Source organism: Leptonychotes weddellii, chromosome 5 (assembly GCF_054177405.1).
Source record: "Leptonychotes weddellii isolate Sample4059 chromosome 5, ASM5417740v2, whole genome shotgun sequence".
Lineage (NCBI taxonomy): Eukaryota > Metazoa > Chordata > Mammalia > Carnivora > Phocidae > Leptonychotes > Leptonychotes weddellii.
The window spans coordinates 108777066-108796615 of record NC_138373.1 but is presented as its reverse complement, the minus strand read 5'-3'; positions in this window follow the sequence as shown (position 1 = coordinate 108796615).

Below are 19550 nucleotides of genomic sequence, written 5' to 3'. Positions count from 1 at the left end.
GGACTTCAGAAGAAAATAAATATCAAATCATTTGGCTTATTTATGAGAAGAAATGCTTAAAATTTTCAGTTTAATCTTTCTGTGCTTTCTGATAAAAACCAATTCATGTACAGTGTATCTTAATAGATATTCGCCCAACTTTGGCACTGTCTTTCCTTCATTACTAACGCTAATGATAACATCATTACTATGTATAATCTTGTCTGTTTTTTAAGATATTGGGAGATGAATATTCCTTAATTGTGGCAGGCAGAATTTTATAAAATATAATCTCTGGAACATTAACAAACTTATTTTCACAGTCTTCTTACAGAAAAAAACCAAAAGTTATTTCTCAGAATAAAGCCAATGGTACTATTTTTAAAAACTTGATACAAAAAAAGGAAAGTGCTTTGGTGTTTGTACACACCTGAGGGGTTTTGGTCTTTTTGATTTAATGTGATAGGAAGTAATTCATAACCAATATTACAATAGATGTGCTACGGTGGTATTTTTCAAAGAGAATGAGAACCAAATGTTACCACAGAGCACCCTTTCTGTGCCTCCCACTCTTGGAATCTGCAGTGGTCGGACTTGTGTAATAGGATAATTTAGAACTCACTTTTTTTTTTTTTTTTAAAGATTTTATTTATTTGACAGAGACATACCGAGAGAGGGAACACAAGCAGGGGGAGTGGGAGAGGGAGAAGCAGGCTTCCTGCGGAGTAGGGAACCCGATGCGGGGCTCGATCCCAGGACCCTGGGACCATGACCTGAGCCGAAGGCAGACACTTAACGACTGAGCCACCCAGGCGCCCCAAGAACTCACTATTCTTTAAGACAGCATTCTATTAACACATTGAATAACTCAGTGTCCTGCCAAAAAAACTATTAGAATCTTCAAAGAGGGGTACAGTTTCTTCATGAATTGAATAATTTCAATATTCTAGAAATATCCAGTTACCAGAACTTATCTTTTCCATGAGGCATTTCTTAAACTAATGTATAAAAAGAAAGTTCTGAAAGAATCTCAAGAGGTTTTAGACTTGTCCAAAAATGGCACAGAGGTACTTCAGTTGAGATTTTCTTTTAAGAGAAAAGAGGGTTTGCCAACATATATTTACAGAGTTATCCCAATATTTGGGGTAATTTGTTGTTGTTTTTTAGAACTCTGATAGTGATCAGTGTCTTTTAATAAAGATGTTTGATTTTACTTGAAATATATTACCAAGATAAAAAACATGAAAGTCTATATTATAGATTGAAATGTGTACAATTTCTCAAATTCTCACTGCTATAAAAATTGCAAGTTAATTTCTTATTCATTTATTGTCAAGGGTCTGAATTCTGTATCCTCCCATATGATGATTGATATCCATGAACATAGAAATTATAACCAGTATTCACATGTAGCTTTTTATTAGAATTAGATTTTTTAAAGAATTTTTGAGAATGCCTTTTACGGAATAAGGCAAAGCAATTCACAACTTACAATTTCACTCTTGGATTGCTATAATTTTCTCATATCTTTATTGGGTTTCATGGTTGATTTTGGCTTTTAACAAGTTTAACTTTTTTTAAATCCTGTTTGAACATAACACCTAATGCCTTCATGAGATTATTGCCATTGTTTCGGTAGTCACTTTGATGCTTCTACATATGGTTTGTTTTGATCTATCTACTGCTCGGAATTGACATATGATAGCACACTGTCAGTTGTCAAACATTTCATATATACTTAGTTGTATATTTTGAATAGGTGATATAGAAACAAGCAAAATGATCTTGTCCTATCAGTGGGACAGGAAGCAGGCTCATAAATATTTATAGTACACTGTGTTAAGTGCTATAGCTTAGTAGGGCCCCTGAAACTGAAACTAACTTTGTCTCTAATTCTAATTGAACTACCTAGAAGTGTTACATGAACTTCACTCCGCATGTCCTAGAACAAGTCGATTATCTGGATTTTTCCATCTCCATCCCAGAACAATTGCAGTTCTGGTACTCCCTTCCATGTTTAATTATCAGTAACCACCACTCCTATGGATTTGGCACCTGAATGTCCTCAAGATTGTTTATGCCTCCCTTCTTAGCCCATTGCCACAGATAAGTTCAGACCCTTATCTGTCTCTTGCATCAATGTCTTGTCCTTTGTCTCTCTCTTACCCAATTCATTGTTTCACAGAATTATTTTTCTAAAATAGATCTGAATTGGTCACTTTCCTGTTTAAAAACCATTGATGGCTACGCTTTAAATCCCAGTTATGGTGTATAGGACCTTTCACTCATTGATCCAGCCCACCCTTCAAGCCATACCTGGTATGTGACCCCCAACCCCCCAACTTTTCACAGTACAGAACAGTACCCCTGACCAGCCCCTATGCACCTCTGTGGCTTTATGCTGACCTATGTGCAGCTCAAAATTGAAATTTGGCAAAAGCACACTTGTCCTTGTGCATATTTTCTCATTTTTGTTTTAGCAAACACTTTTTTTTTTTTTTAAAGATTTTATTTATTTATTTGAGAGAGAGAGAATGAGAGACAGAGAGCACGAGAGGGAAGAGGGAGAAGCAGACCCCCCGCTGAGCAGGGAGCCTGATGCGGGACTCGATCCCGGGACTCCAGGATCATGACCTGAGCCGAAGGCAGTCGCTTAACCAACTGAGCCACCCAGGCGCCCCTTAGCAAACACTTTTTTGAGTACTGTGCTAGGTCCTATCTTAGATGTTTGGGCTATTAACAAACAAATATTAAAATATTCTTAAATATTCTTCCCCAAAGAAACCCCTAGACACATGACAAATTATTGCCCTGAAGTGTTTTTTTTTTCCTTTGTTAGAATCCAGAAACTTTGAAAAGCAAACCTTTCCTTTTTGCCCCGCGCATAGCAATGATTTCCCATAGAACTTTATATGAACTGTCAGGAGAAAATCAGAGGGAAGCTGTTAGGTACAAAGCCAGCTGAGATGTCACTGTATGAGAAATACTAAGAACGGTTAACCTGTATGTCAATAGGACATCTAGGAAGAAATAAAGGAAGTCAAAAGATCTGTATTTTTTTTTTAAACGATCACCAGATGATGTGGTCTAACAGTCAGTAGGAATATCCATTCCTGTTCAGTTTACTAAAAGTAAACAGAGGGCCAGGTGTGTCAACAGATTTGTGTGTGTGTGTGTGTTGGTTGGTTGGTTGTTTGGAACTGCACATATGGCTGCCCAGCTACTAGATATTTCTCAGTCACCTTGCATTTAGGTGCATCTGGAGCCATGTGACTTCTTGCCCCAGTGGAATGTGAACAGAGGTGTAAAGTGCCGAGTTCAAGCCTGGTCCACAAAACCTTTACACACACCCTTCCATGTCCTTTTCCTGCAGCTATCTGATTGGAAAGCCATAGCCCAGAGCTACTCTTTCTTGACCTCACTTGAAGAGACTGGGTCTTTGAACACCTATATGGAATATGGTCTCCCCCCTAAACCCAGAGTATTTGCTTCAAAGCCTAACTTAATGTAAGTGAGGAAAAAGTGTTTATTGCACTTGAACATTGTATTATGAGTGTACTTACAACAGCTTGTCCTGCGCCAACTTGAAATAGTAATTTTATTGTGAAGAACTGCCCAAGATTCTTATTGACTTCGTTCTTCATTAATTTATAAAGCTCCCTTTTAAAAATGTACAGTTTGGCCTCAATAAGCAGCCCCAACACAGATGCCAGGACCTGGGTTCCACTGTTGCAGTAGTTCACTAAGCCTTTGACCCCACTAGCATTTACTGAATACCCTCTTGCAGTAGTACATCCTGCAGCTGTTACAATGTCCTGTTTCCATCCCAACTGTGGATACAGTTTTAAAAGAGGCTTACTGAGTATACTTGGTTATCCAGATTTTCGCAACTGTGTTTCAAGGTCTCTTAGCTCCTAACAATGCATGAGTACCAGCAATGTGATAGGCTCTTGGGATATCAAAAATGAATGAGACATGGCCTGGATCACTGAAGAATTCTTCTCTTGAGGAAGTCATACCCTGATAAAATGATTTTCTTATGGTAAAATTCACAGTGAAAGTAGATATTAATATAATAAATTAGTGGATGTGATTTGCCTTTCTCAGGACACAACTGGTTATAATCTGATCACTACCAGAAAATAAAGGACTGTTGCCCACACAGCATAGCTCCTTTGAGTGGCCTTATAGTTTACATTTCATATTACATGGATGCTAATATCCAAAAAGCTCTATGCTAATAATAATAATAGCTGTATAGGAAAAGAGAAGCCATTAAATCTATGCAAAATCTCATTGTGATTAAAAGTTAGAATTTAATCAGTAATGTTTAAATTTATAGCTATGCATTTATAATTATAAAAACTTTACTATTGACATTTTTTTTAATCTGAAAACTATGCTCCTAGCTTTCCTATTTTTTTCTCATTGAAACATACTCATTATTGAAACAATCATTTTCAGACGTTAGACATTGAGAATCACAAAGGAAATGGACCCTAAGAAAATAAAAATTAATGAGGTGAACCCTATAATACCAGGCTATGGCTCAGGAAGAGAGGGCCAAATGGAGCCCAGCCATCTATCTGAGTCAAGGAGACATAGCTGGGAGTCTAGGGTATTACACAAGAGAGGATTACACAGAGAATTCCAGAGATCTGCAGAGCGTCCCCCTTGAGTCTTTAGTTGAACACCCATTAGCACATGCATGTGAGGCAACTACCCAAGGCCAGGAAAAGAACCATCCGAAAGGATTAGAAGGAACAGTTCCTGAGGTTCCCACAGGGCCAGTAGTTGGTCCTACTAACCAGAGTGAAAAACCTCATAATTCACTGGGCATCAGGTAGAGTACTCAGGACATTGCCTCAGTAATGGGACAAAATTAGCCCTAAAGACTGCTCTGGTCCCACCTAAAAGGATCAAGGCTCAAAAGGATCAAGCTACTTCCAAGTAACTTATCTGTCTTTGAAAACAAAACTCAAGAATATTTACAGAAATACCAAACTATCCAGCACTCAGCAATTTCAAATTCATAATATTTGATATAGAATAAAAAATTACCAAGTGTGTAAAGAAGCAGAAAAAAATATGACTTGTAATAAGGGGGGGAAATTCCATGGTTAAAATCATACCTAAAAATGACATAGATAATAGAACTTATAGACAGGGTGTTTAAAAACTTATTATAACCATATTCCATATATAAATAACATATTTATCTTATTATCATATTATCAATGAATACAATGGAATGAAGGTTTGGTTCCCGTAGAAGAGTCAGAGAAGATTTAACAAAGGAGGGAATATTTGAGCTAAGTCTAAGGAGATGAGTAAGAAGTGGCAAAAGAGGGAAAGGAAATTTTAGGCCCTGGACTCAGAAATTGTTATCAAAGAAAGGTGAAGGTATGGGGCTGTTCAGGGACCAGTGAAGGGCCCCCTGTTAAAGAAAATGTAATTTATGTGGGGGCTAACGAGATGCAGCTGGAGACACAAGTTGCCACCCCTCCATCTTAATCCCTTTGCCCTCAATCTATCAATATAGTTATATGAGTCCTATAAAGCAATATTCATCTTCCCTCAGCCTCACCTCTAGATTATCATCTCCTATTTTTCTCCAACTTCTCAAAAGCATAATTCCTTTTCAATCTAAGAGAGAGGAATTTGCTCAAATTCAATTGAAATTGCTCTTGCCAAGATCACCAATAGATATCAGCAGTACTCCAAACTTCTAAATTTCCTCATGTGTTTAGGTCCTCACTGGACTGACCTAATATATTGTTGTATAACTCTTACTTTCTGAATCTCTACATTCTTCTTATTCTGCTCATTTTCTGCCAATCATTTTTTTCTTGGTCTCCTCCATGGACACTTCTTCCATGCCCCACTCCTTAAAAAGCAGTGTTGCTCAGGGCTTAAGCTGATTGGAGTGTCCAATATTAATCTATTCTACACCAATTAATTTTCTATTTGCTTTGTGTGTCTTTTCCAACGTCATTTTCCAATTTTCTGTGTGATTTTCAAAGTACAATTTCACTTATCTGAGGCATCCTAAGTAATCAAATTCATAGAAACAGAAAGCAGAATGATGGTTACCAGGGTTAGGGGAAGGGGAGCTCTACTCTAATAAGTAGAGTTTCAGACTGACACGATGAAAAAGCTCTGGAAGTCTGTTCCATAACAATGTGAATACACTTAGTGCTGTTGAGCTGTACACTTAAAAATGGTTAAGAAGCTAAATTTTGTTGTCTTTTTTGCCACAATAAAAAAGTGTATCTTTTATAATCAGAACATACTTGAAATTTTTCTCCAACATGGTTTTTAGTTTTTAATAGAGAAGTTCAACTGTTACCATTTGAGGTGGCTAATATATTTGGAATTATTTTTACCATTTTATTTTGTTTCTGTTTCCTATGCTTTCTTCATTTTTCCCCTTGCTGAAATTTTTCTTGTTCACTTTTCTTTTCCCTTGCTAACTTCAACCTATTGTTTGTACTTTCATTCTTTGGGAATTTACTACTAAAATTTTAACATGCATTTCTCTCTCTCTTGATTTTTTCTAACAAGAGGTGACGCTTCTTTGTCCTTCTCTTAACTACTTTAATACATTTTTCCTACACACTGAGTTCCTACCACTTCCTACCACCCCCACTATCTTCAATCATGTTTCTAGAATTTTCTTTCACATGGCTTATAGATTGCCCAACATAATTGTACCATTCCTTCAATCATTTTTGCTTTAATATTTGATTTCATTAATTTTGATTCATTTTTCTTATCAATGAACTCTATCCCTTAAGAGTTCTTTTAACTTGTTGAAAGGTATATTTTCATGGCCTTTATGAGTCTAGAAATATCTTCATCTTGTCCTCACTCTTGAATTGGGGTTTAGCTTGGTATAAAGTTGTTAAACTGATGGTAGTTTTCTCTTGGCATTTCAGAGATAGTACTCCATTGTCTTCCAGAATCATCTGTTGAAATCAGTTCTAAGTATAATTGTCATTCTTTTGCCGCTAACCCATCTTTTCTCCCATAACTTTCAAGACTTCCTATTTTATCTTCTATGCTTTTCAATTTCACTGTAATGGGTGTAGATTTGGGTTTGTTTTTATTTACCATACCTGAAACTAAGGATGTACTTTTGTATGAAAATTCATCCTCAATTCTGGAAAATTATTTTCTAGAAAACTGTTTATATGCCTTTCTGTTTGTTTTTGAATTCTCAAATTCTTTAAGATGTAATTGGGAACCTCAAATTATCTTTTACATTTTTCATTTACTCTCCTGTGTTCATTCTAGGCAGATGCTCAGTAGTGTCTGAATTCTCTAATTCTTTGACTACATTCTAAAAGGTCCTCTTTTTTTAAAGTCAAGACTCTCTATATATATACATGATTGCTAGTTGTGTCTGTTTTTAACCACTTCTTCTTGAGTTATATCTGCTAGTTGACATTTCAGTTTTTCTTCCCTGGGTCTTACTTTTTTGTGGCTCTGAGAATCTTAAACAAAAGGATTTCAAAATCACATATAGATTGTTCCATTATTTTTATTTTTTTAAGACTTACACAGTCTCCCACTTGTCAATATTATTGACTGTCTCTTTTAGTGTTAGTTTTAGCTATGTGCTTTGGAATTTTCGTTTACAGATAATTTTTCTTTGCTCCCTTCAGGACCACTTTTTTCTCTACAGTGTTTTTTTATGGTTGCCTTGGGGACACTGCTGGACCCCTGGTCCAGAAGCAGTTCTTACAGTAGAAGCTATGGGTGATATGTGGCACTTAGCAAATTCAGTCATGGGAGCTGGCTGGCAGCTTGGTTCAAGCCCAGTCTATCTCCTTCAAGTGCTGCAAGTGTATAGATTGAAAACACCTTCACCCTGGTCAGTAGTCACTGCTTTTTCCATTGTATTTACAGGTAGAGAGCCCTGCCCCAGTGTCCAATTTCATGCAGTGAGCCTGGCTTCATTCCCTTTGACGCCCGAGGAACTTTTGGCTCTTGGTCAAACTTCTGGTTCTATCTGCCAGTTTTCTGACTTAGAGCTTAATAGAACAAAAACTAATGACGTACTATATATTGGCTAATTGAATTTAACTTAAAAAAAAAAAAGAAGAACTGTGACTTTAGCCTCTGTTATTGTTGTGTGCTGTGTGTGTGTATGTATCTTATACACATATGCCCATAGATGCATACATAGATGTTTATATTTGCTAGGTGAAGATTGAAACAAGAAATCAAAATGTCATCCTGACCAAAAAGAGGTCTTCTAACTGAAGTTAGAAGTAACTATCATGGAGAAATTGCAGAAGACACCAAAGTTCTAGCTTTTGTGATTAGATAGATTGTAGCACCATTAACTGAGCTATAGAACATGACAAGTTTGGTAGAATGCAATGAATTTTATTTTATACAATTTAAGGACCTTATTAGAAAACCACATGGAAATTGCAACGGGCTGTTAGAAAGAGAGTAGAAAGGTCAGGAGAGTAAAATTGTTCCTGATGAAGAGATGTGAATGATTAGCATGTACATTAGTCTAAGTCCTGAGAGGTATGAGATGAAGAGTTTGTAGCTGGAGTAAATAAAAGAGCCAAAAGTGTAGGGGACAAATAGGTAACGTGGGATTAACACTGAAGCCTCAAAAGAGTTTTCAGAAGGGGAAAAAAAAACAACAACAAAGAGCAGAAATGAAATTTAAGCTGCAGTAATTGCCTAATATTCATTCATTCAGCAAACATGCATTGAGCACTTTTTTATATGTCAAGCATTGTTCCACTAGCAGGGAATACCAGGACACACTAAAAAAAGTTGCTGCCCTCCCTGAATCGACTGTGGAGGACGGGCAATAAGCAAAATGAGTACAATACGTGCTATGTTACATAGTGACAAATGCTAAAAAGAAAAATAAAGCAAGGGAATGTGCTTAGCAGGAAGACAATATTCAGGATCATTTGGGCTAAGTGCTGAAAACAAGTGAGGGATTCAGCACTGTTGATATCTGGGGGCAGAGGGCTCCACATGGAACAGAAAAAGTGCAAGTGCAAAGGTGTCCAAGCAGGAGCACGTAGCCAGAAGGAGGTGGCCAAGGGCGAAAAGAGCAGGAGAGAACACCAGAGAGGTCACACAGGTCAGACTGTGGGCCCTTCGAAGTCATTGCAAAGACTTTGGCCTTTTCCCAGTGCAGCAGGCATAGACTTTGAAGAGTTTTCACCAGAGGAAAGACTTCTATGTTAACAGGTTCATCTAGTATCTGTGTTGATAATAAAGAGGGCAAGAGATTAATTACGTGACTATTTTAATAATCCAGGCAAGATGGCCTTTGGACTAGAGTTACAGCTATGAATGAAGGTAGGGAGGATTATATTGTGTACGTATTTTGAATTTAGAGTCAACAGGATTTGCTGATGATGTGTTGGATGTGGGGCACAAGAAAAAGTAAAGTCAAGAATGATCATAGTTTTGGTCTGAGCAACCTGAGGAAGGGAGGTGTCTGATCTCAGATGGGGAAGACTGCGGGAAGATCAGGTTAGAAGAGCATGTCAGCTCAGTTTTGGAGCTGCATCAATTCTGAGTGACATAAAAGTGGTAATGTCAAGCTAGCAGATGGATATATGAGTCTGGGAGAATTCATGAATTCAGGAGTCATTAGCACAGAGATAGTTTTTAAAGTGCCCACTTCAACATTCTGGGACACAGATTCTGTTGCTATGTAGATCAACCTGATTTTGAGTACCTACCTTACTGGCTCTATGATGCCTCTCTTCCTTGTCTTTCTGGAATCCCGCCCATCTCTCCACCTCCCATGAGAACATATACATGCTAAGAGATGATTTCTAATTACCATTACTTTGTAAACAGAAGGCACATTGTAACCACAATAATGCCATGACCCAGATGAGGCATGATTCAGGCACCCAGTGACCCAGCTGTGAGTGACCATGATTATGCCATGGCTAAGGCATGCTAGGCACTCTGTGACCCAAGACCATAGAGACAGAGGCCCACCATGACCAAGGGCTGCTGTGACCCATCCGCATAGACACAGGCACGAGAAAACAAGCATACCATGGCCAAGATATACTATGGCCAAAGCACATTGTGCCGCAACAAAGATGTACCATGTTGAGAGGGGTTCTGTGACCAATATGCAGGAACTGAGACATGCGGGGATCAAGGAGCACTTGGTGTGACCAAGGTGCCTTCTGACCAAGGTGTGTCAAGTCTAGGGAGTGTAACTGGAGCAGATTGTAATCAAGGCATGTGGCACATTGTGACACAGGCATGCTACGAGCAAAGTATTCTATAACCCAGACACATGGAGATCAGGAACACTGTGAGCTCTGCGAGCTCTGCGAGCCAGGCACGCGGAGCCCGGCCCTGCCGTCAGGACCTCTGCTGACCAGCCAGTCACATTCTCTGTGGCCAGTAGAAAGAGGCAGGCCTTTCCTAAAGTCACTCTCAGCTGTGGTTGCCCCGTAAGCAAAAGCCTAGATGAATCTAAGGAACTCCTCCCTTTCATGATACGGTTTTGTGGTCTCCACACTCACATCACGGCCATTTCCTATCATCCTCAATCCCTGCCCTCTATACCTCTTGCGGAAGTTTCACAATGGCAGAGTGTGAATCATTGCAAATTCATATACCAACAGGGGCCAGGCACATAATCTAAATGTGTGCAGTGAACCACATATGATGCATTAGGAAGTGGCAGGGAGTGTGGTGCCCATCAAGGATGTTAACATCTAAAATCATATTGTCCAAGACGCTTTGGGAGCACCACTGTTTGGGAGCTCTTGTATAAAGGATTTGTACCCGAGAACCAATGTTGTGGTGAATGAGTGTCTTGGGCGTTCCCTCTATGATCCCTTTTGCTGATTTCTCCAGGTTCCCTCAACTTGGACCTAACCTCAGTCCAGGTGTTTCTAAATGAGTAATACAGATTTGTTTCTAATCCAGGAGGAGGGGAATCTAAGTGTAAAAAAGAGCCATTAGACCTAACTACTTTATTTGTAAATGAAGGCTGACAGAGAAAAACATTTTGAAGGTGTTTCTAGCTTTCTTTATCCACCCCCCTCCCACCCCATTCCTCGGGGGGCCAGGTGTTCTTTACAGTTGAGTGATAGGGAGTTAAGCTCCCCAAACTTTTCACAAAGTAGTAAAAGTTTATACTGGCCTTGTTAACATCTGCAATTTTAAACATGTTTCCTAAAAATAAAACAAAAGGGAAGCACAGTATCTACATTCAATTCTGTTTGCAAATCTCTCATGTCCATAGGAGACTCAGCAATTGGGGAGTCTGAAGTGGGCCCAGGTCACCCCCACCCTCCACCTCGTTCCTACAGATGCTAATATAAATCAATTAGGGGCTGACACAGCAATTGGCTGCCTGACAAACGTTCCATAATAATGCAGCTCAGGAGAATGTGGAATTTCTGAGGTGCTGGCTATAACGCTTTCAATATAGCTGTAAATTCCATGCCATGTCAGCACAGGTGGAAAGCTGAGTCGTAAATAAAATGTTTCCCCAATTCCTAAAGAGCTCCCTAGATGATTGACCAAAGCAAGTTGTGATTTAATTTAACCACTTAAACTTTCAGGGAGTAAAAACCAGACTTTCATCAAATTCAGACCAAGAACGGGGGAGGGAGGGGAGACTGTGTGTGTAGAGAATAGAGGGAAGGAAGAAAGAGAAAGAACACTGGCAGCCAAACATTAAAATGAGCAAGGGCCGCTCCAACTGAAGCAATTAGAGTACTCATTATTTGGAAAATAGTAAAAGAAAAGACCATGGCTAGACATGTGCTCAGTTCCGTGGGAGTAATTAAAGGAGGCACACCACTTCTCCCCCTCTGTGGACCACAGCATGTCATGCATGTGGTGACTTAAATTTTCCACTGTATTTTAATGGCTAATGATGGAAGCACTCATGATTCATGTGGTTCTACCAGACTCTTCTTTCACTTTGAGAAGCCTCATGGACTTAAGCCAGTTACCTTATTTGAGTGGGGGATGAAAGCAGAACTGTAGTTCTCATGAGTTTTCTCTAGGAATCTTCCCAAGGATAGGTACTTCTTTTAGTATTCTCCATAGCTTTTAACGTAACTCTGAGAACATTGTAGACACGTCAACGCGACAGTGAGGAATGAATAAAATCAAAGGGGTGTCCTCGATGATGCACTATTTCAGGACATACTAGATAAGTAGGACACTTAGCAAGTGTTAGCAAGTTTAGTTGAAGACCTAAAAGCTGAATATGCCCCAAGTGCGACTCTTTAAAAAATGGAGTCTTTTACTTTGTTATATTTGCTCTTAATTCTCTACAGTTTAAGATGTCATTATGTCCAAGTATCTTTCGATTATTTGTGGGAAGGATAAAAGCCTCCTAGAGATATTAAGTATCAGAACATACTACTATCTGAATTGATGCTAATGCATACTCTTATTTTCAGAGAGATGCTAAGCAGAGTGAAAGAACTCTTATTGCCAAGATAGTAATTGGTTTTATTTTTATATTCTTCCATTTCACATTTTATCTAGCTTCTCTGCCAAATATATGAATATCTATGTATGTGCACAGATCTGTGTTCATGGAATTCTGAGTGTGCTCTTAGGATACTTCTATTGAAGATACTAAGTATCATATTATCAAATTCCTCTCTGATGTAATAGCCATAGAGATATTACAGAGGAGCTGAAGATAATGTAGTCTATTATTTGCAAAATGATTAACACTTTTCATAATTGTGAATTGCAGTTATGCTTACTTTTTTGTTCATGGGAGTAATTGTGACTTTCCCTGGGAACATCAGGAATTCCCAGTGTATCTGATTGCACAAGTAGGTATAAATTTCTTAGCCCTTGACTTGCACTTCAATCATCCTAATTCACCAAGTATTTTTATTATCAATGTTGACAAGACCAAAACGCCTACAAAATATAAGACCTGAAAAGCGAATCTTCTACCCATCTCCTTCTATAAACTCAATTCCTATGCTTTGCTCATTGTGCACTATGGTCAGTAATATTTATATGTGTTATGCTTTTTCTACTCCCTAGGTCTTATCACATACTCTATTCCCTTTTCCAGAAGATAGGTCCCCTGCCCATTTGATTAACTCCAGCTCATTCTTAACATCTCAATTTCCAGATCCCTTTCTCCAGGAAGCTTTTGCAGACTCCCTAGAAAAGATGAGCGCTCTCAGGCTCCCTGGTCTTTTTATGCCTCCCACTCTCCTAGATGATCATTTTAACCTCCTCTCTCCATGAGCCTCCCAACTTCATCAATCCCCTGTTCTCACCCAGCTGATTTTGTTGAGAAAACAGAAGGAAACAGAAGAGAATTTTCACAAACTCCACCACTACCCACCTATATGCATCTATGCCCAAACAACTTCCTGTCGTTCTTGTTATTTTGGAGGACCTATCAGTTCTCCAGTCAAAAGCCGGAACCTTCTGTCCTATTTCCAGTTTATGCATCACCTCAGATCAAGGCACCGACCAGTGCTCCTCTGGCAGGAGCAATGTAACCACGGTTTACACAACCAAAGAACTAGGTTCCTGCTGCCATGACCACTACTGTCCCAGACCAGAGGCCCACTGGGGGACAGGCTCCCAGCTTCCAGAGTCATGGTGGGCACCACTCACTGGCAACTTCCTTACTTTTTTTCGATGCATGCACATGTCTTTCTTCCTAGCCTGAGTTTTCAGAGGGGAGGTGTGAGCCATTGAACAAATTCTGCACTGTGTGGGGACTTCCTAACTTCTCTGATATGGCATCTCTGAAGATGTCCTGCAAGACTGAGCAATCAGTTTGTCACAAAGCTGTGGTCAGATCGGTAATATTCTCTCATATTTGTTTTCTTTCCTTCCCTACCACATGCCCTTTATCCTCATTTCTGCTTCCTTGTGATTTTACCCTCCCAGTAAAATGTGAACATATGAAGCTTTGTTTTTCTAGAGAATAGCACTAAGACACTCGATCTTCCCTTGCCTTCTCAGTGCCAGTGATCCAGTAATTTCTCCTCTCCTGCATCATCAATTTTTCTCTCTATTCTGGATTTTTAAAATGAGGATACAGACCAGTGTTATTTCTCTCATATTAAAAATAAAAATCTGGATGCCATCTGGACACCATTTCCTTCTCCATATGCTTCAATTTTCCTCCCTTTTTTTTTTCTTTTTCTATTTTTTTAAACCACAGAACTCTTGGAACAGTTGTTATCTAACTCCTCACCTCCTGCCCTTTCATGGACCCACCTCCTTCATGTTTCTATACCCATCTCTTCTCTAAAAAGGCAATTTTGGTCACCTATGACTTCCATGTTTCCAAATCTAGGGCCCACTTCTCAGTCCTACCAATACCTGACCTACCAACAGCATTTGACAGTTGATCTATCTCCCCCTCTTTAAAGCATTTTCTTCCCTTGGCTTCCAGATTGTTTTCCCTCTACCCCTAGGACTGCTCCTTCTCACTCTCCTTTGGTGGCTCCATCTCATACTCCCAGTCTCTTAACATTGGAGTCTGAACCTCTTCTCATCTCTGTCTACACCCAGTCTTTCTGAATATTATCCTATCTTATCACTTTGAATACCATCTAAATGCTGATGATGCTCATGTCTGTACCCCAGCCCTAATCTCTGCCCTGAACTATTATTCCTCTGCTTCTTTGACATCTCCTTTTAGATGGCTTTCAGGAATCTCAGTCTTTACATGTCAAGCACTGAACTCCTACCTTCCACTCTCAAAAGTTGCTCCTCCTATTGTCTTCCCCATTTTATTTAATGGCAACTCCATTCTTTCATTACTCATGTTAAAAAAAAAATAGTCACTTTTAACTTGTTTCTTTCTGTGAAACCCTGTTTCTAATCCATTGGCAAATTCTGTTGACTCGGCTTTCAAAATATATCCAGAATCCAGCAACTTCTCACTTTATCCCTTGCCTCCAACCTGTTCCAATCTACCTCCATCCTCACCTAAATCACTGCAATATACTCATATTTGGCATCCTTGTTTTTGTATTTGCAAGAAAATAACACAGTAATCCTACTATAATATACGGATCATGCCCTTCCTGTGCTCAAAACGCTGCAGTGACTTCACCGTAAAAGGCCAAGACTTTTACATTTGTCTACAAGGCCATATAGGATCTGAATTATTACCCTTACCTCTAACACCATCACCTACTATATTTTCTCCTCCCTCACTACCTCTAACCACATGGACCATTTACAACCCTTGGAAAGTACCACCATGCTCTCACTTCAGAGTCTTTGCCCTTGCTGGGTCCTCTGCTTCTGCTTGACTCTCCCTCCTCTTTCTTTCCCTCTTCCAAAATGATCCTACCCTAAATATTCACAGGGCTCACTCCTTTCACTCCATTGGGTCTTCAGTCAAATATTATGTTCTCTGGCAGGCTCCCTTTATCCTTTATCTAATTACAACAGCTCCCCTACCATTTTTCCTGGCGTTAGGCTTTCTTTACAACTTCCCACCATCTTACCTCCATTGTAGTTTATATCTTTCTTTTATTTTTCTCTCTTCCTTCACTAGCGTGTAAGCCCCACAAAGGCAGGGATCAGTAGGTTCATGGCTATATCCTCAGTGTGTGTGGCAGCACCTTGCACATAGTAAACACTTTGTAAATATCTAGTGAATAGCAACATGCGGCCCTTCCCTCCTCATAACATCTGCCTTACTCTACAGCCAGTACTTGTCACATGTCTCTCTGCTTCGCCTGAGAGAGCAGTTTGCTAGAGCATGTCAGAGCCTTTATTCTTTTCTGTAGTATCCCCGAGGCCTAGCAAAGCACTGGCGTGGAATTAGATGTTCAATAAATGTTTGTCAGGAAACCAAATGCAATTTTTCTATTATCCATGTGAGTTACTAATTCATATGCATTTAGGCGGTGATTTGCTAAAGTTTAAATGATGTCAATGGGAGAGGCGCCTGGGTGGCTCAGTTGGTTGAGCGACTGCCTTCGGCTCAGGTCATGATCCTGGAGTCCCGGGATCGAGTCCCGCATCGGGATCCCTGCTCGGCGGGGGGTCTGCCTCTCCCTCTGACCCTCTTCCCTCTCGTGCTCTCTGTCTTTCATTCTCTCTCTCAAATAAATAAATAAAATCTTAAAAAAAAAAAAGAATTTAGGGCGCCTGGGTGGCTCAGTCGTTAAGCGTCTGCCTTCGGCTCAGGTCATGATCCTGGAGTCCCGGGATCGAGTCCCGCATCGGGCTCCCTGCTCGGCGGGGAGTCTGCTTCTCCCTCTGACCCTCCCCGCTCTCATGCTCTCTCTATCTCATTCTCTCGCTCATATTAAAAAAAAAAAAAATGATGTCAATGGGAAAGTCAAGAAGTTGCCTTTTATCTTAACTCAGGACATTCACAGCCTCTCCCTTTGTTTTAAGAACCGTTCAGTCTAGTTAGTTAAAAATCATGAACAAGGGTTGGGTTGGCACTCATCACTTGGATGAGGTGCAGCCCTAGAGATAATGCTCCCACTTACCATGTTAGAATTTGAACCACAGAGATACTAAAACCAACTTCCTCTACATGCCTATTGTATTCCCCATGTCTCCTTTGTCTTTTTAAGGAAAAAAACAGCAATGCACTTATTATTGTTGTTCTTATTATAAAAGCAATCATTGTAAAGCTTTAGAAACAATAGTTAAAAAAGTTCAAATCATTTGTCATTCCCTTGTTCAGTGGTAAGCCTGTGGGTACATCATATTCATGTATTATCTACATATAATCTGATCATACTTTTGTGCCTTATTTTCCACATAGAACATCATATATACAAATTATATATATAGCATTAAATATAACATACCTGTGTATATACATATATATATTACATGTATATACTTAACACTTGTATACTTTTAAAGAATATAATTAGATTTACTGTGGTGAGCATTTTGCAATATATACAAATAACAAGTCATCATGTTGTATACCTGAAACTAATATAATATTTCAATTATACCTCAATAAAAAGAATATATGTATCATAATTTATTTAACTATTTTCATATTGTTGGACATTTAAGTTACTTAATTTTTCCCTAATGAAAATAACATGTTAACAAACATTACTCATTTGCTCAGAACAAATGTCTAGAAGAGGAAATATTAGGTCAGAGGATTTATACATTTTAAAGCTTGATATATTCTTTTGAAAGAGGTCATCAATTTACATTCAATTGGCAGTGTATATGAGGGACTAATTTCCCAGTCTTAACCAGAAGTATTATGATGTCTATAAATTTTTGACAATCTGAAAAGTAAAAAATGGATTCCTATTGCTATTTATTTTCCTATTGCTATTTTAATTTACACAAAAATTCTCCAATATTTGCTATAAAAGAACATTTTTTTTATGTTATGTTAATCACCATACGTTACATCATTAGTTTTTGATGTACTGTTCCATGATTCATTGTTTGCGTATAACACCCAGTGCTCCATTCAATACGTGCCCTCTTTAATACCCATCACCAGGCTAAGCCATCCCCCTACCCCCCTCCCCTCTAGAACCCTCAGTTTGTTTCTCAGAGTCCATAGTCTTTCATGGTTCGTCTCCCCCTCCGATTTAAAAGATCACTTTTTAGAGCACTTACAATGAATTACATTAGTTGATCCTCACATTAATCCTATGAAGTAGGTACTATAAGGTATGCCCTATTAATACTATCGTAATAAAGGCAAGGAAAATGAGGCACAAAAAAGTTAAGTCCATTTCATGGATTAAAATGTTAAATAATTTATCTTAGGTCAAAAAAAGTTTAGCTTTGTAGCCACGCTTGGATTTGAACATACACAGTCCAATTTTGAGCTTAGTTAATCCCTATAACAGTGAGATTGAATTTTGTATATGTTTATTGGTTCTTTCTTTTACTTTTATGGATTTACTATTGAAGACATTTTCCCATTGTTATTTTAAGGTGTTCATCTTTTATTGATATGTAAGAACTATTTGTGTATCAACCATAAAAACATTTTGTGATATAGTTTGCAAATGTTTCTCTGGTGAGTCATTTGTCTTAATTCTGTATATGGTAACTTGGCTTAAAGAAGTCTTATAATTTATATAATCAAATACATCACTTGCTTTTTTTCTTTTCTTTTTTTTTTTTTTAGTGTATCTCTTTACTATCATCTGTTGCTTCTTTCATGGCTTTTGCTCTGCTGTAATATTTAGCAAGTGATCTTCATACGAGAGGTACAGAAATAGCCACCTGTTTTCTTCTAGTTCTTTCAGGGGTTCACCTTTTGGCATTGAAATTGTTAGTCCATCTGGAATTTATGTTGATGTGAGGAAGGGACCTACCTTTTTTTTCAGATGATTTAACAGTGTTCCATGACCATTCATAAACTATCCCTTCCTTTTCTACTGATACAAAATGCTTCCTTTATCACATACTAAATTCTTATGTCTACGCAGATCAGTTCCTAGATTTTTAAACCCCCTTCATTTTGGAAAGGCATATTTCAAAGTGTCATTTTATGAGTCTTAGTGCTGTGATTTGGAAAGAATATGGGTTTTGGACTGACTAGATATAGAATTCTAGCCAAGCAACTTCTTGGTTTTCTTTCTTTTGTTTGGGTTATTATTATTATTATTTACCATACAACAGTATTATAAGATTGTTGACTATATTCCCTACACTGTACTTTTCATGGTCTTTCTTTTGTAAAACAAGAAGGAAGCATAATATTTGCACACCCTATAGCTAAGATCATTAGTGCAAAAGAAACAAATTTTTATGAAAAATATTTAATTAACCAAAAACCACTATGCCAATGTTTTTCAGTTGCCATAGTAGATGACAGGCATTGAATCATCATTTTAAAACACTGATTGTGGGAAACAATTTCTTTACTTACAATGACTGAATAAAAGAGAAATTATTTTGTCGATTCACATTTGTAGCACTACTTCTAAAACAGATCAATATTTTAATTCTTTGAAGGAATGAAGACTTTTTTGACACATAGGAGCAATTCTTCCCTGTGTCTATTCAGCAGCCAGTTCTCCCTATTCCCTCTCTTCAATAATAAATGTATTCTTCGAAAAGTCAGTGGAGTACTTTTCTTCTGAATATGAAAGCCGATGTAAACATTTTCCCAAACAGGAAGGCATTGATGCCAGATCACTAGCAGCCCTGAGAGGGACCTGTGCAGACTCTACTTCCTTGTGACCTGAAGACGCCATGGTCTTACCCACGTGCATGACTCAGAGGCACACAGGTTTGCTCGAATGCTCAGTCTACTGTTGACAGAGAGCAGAGGTAAGGACTCCTTGTGCCCCAATGAGTCTAGTCAGACAGAGTGGCAGTCACCCAATGAGAAAGATGTCAGATATCTCAGAGATAGTACTCATCTTCAATATCTTCTCAATTTTTGATCATAAAGCCTGAAATGGCACCACTTCTTGAGTTTTGACAGCTCTTTTTTAGTTACGCAAAGAACCTTTGGAAGAGTTCTCAAACTCAAGTGGTGGTGCCATCTCAGTCACTAAGACAACACAAGTGTAGGATATATGTATGCTGATGCCTTCAGCAAGATAGAAATTCTTCCT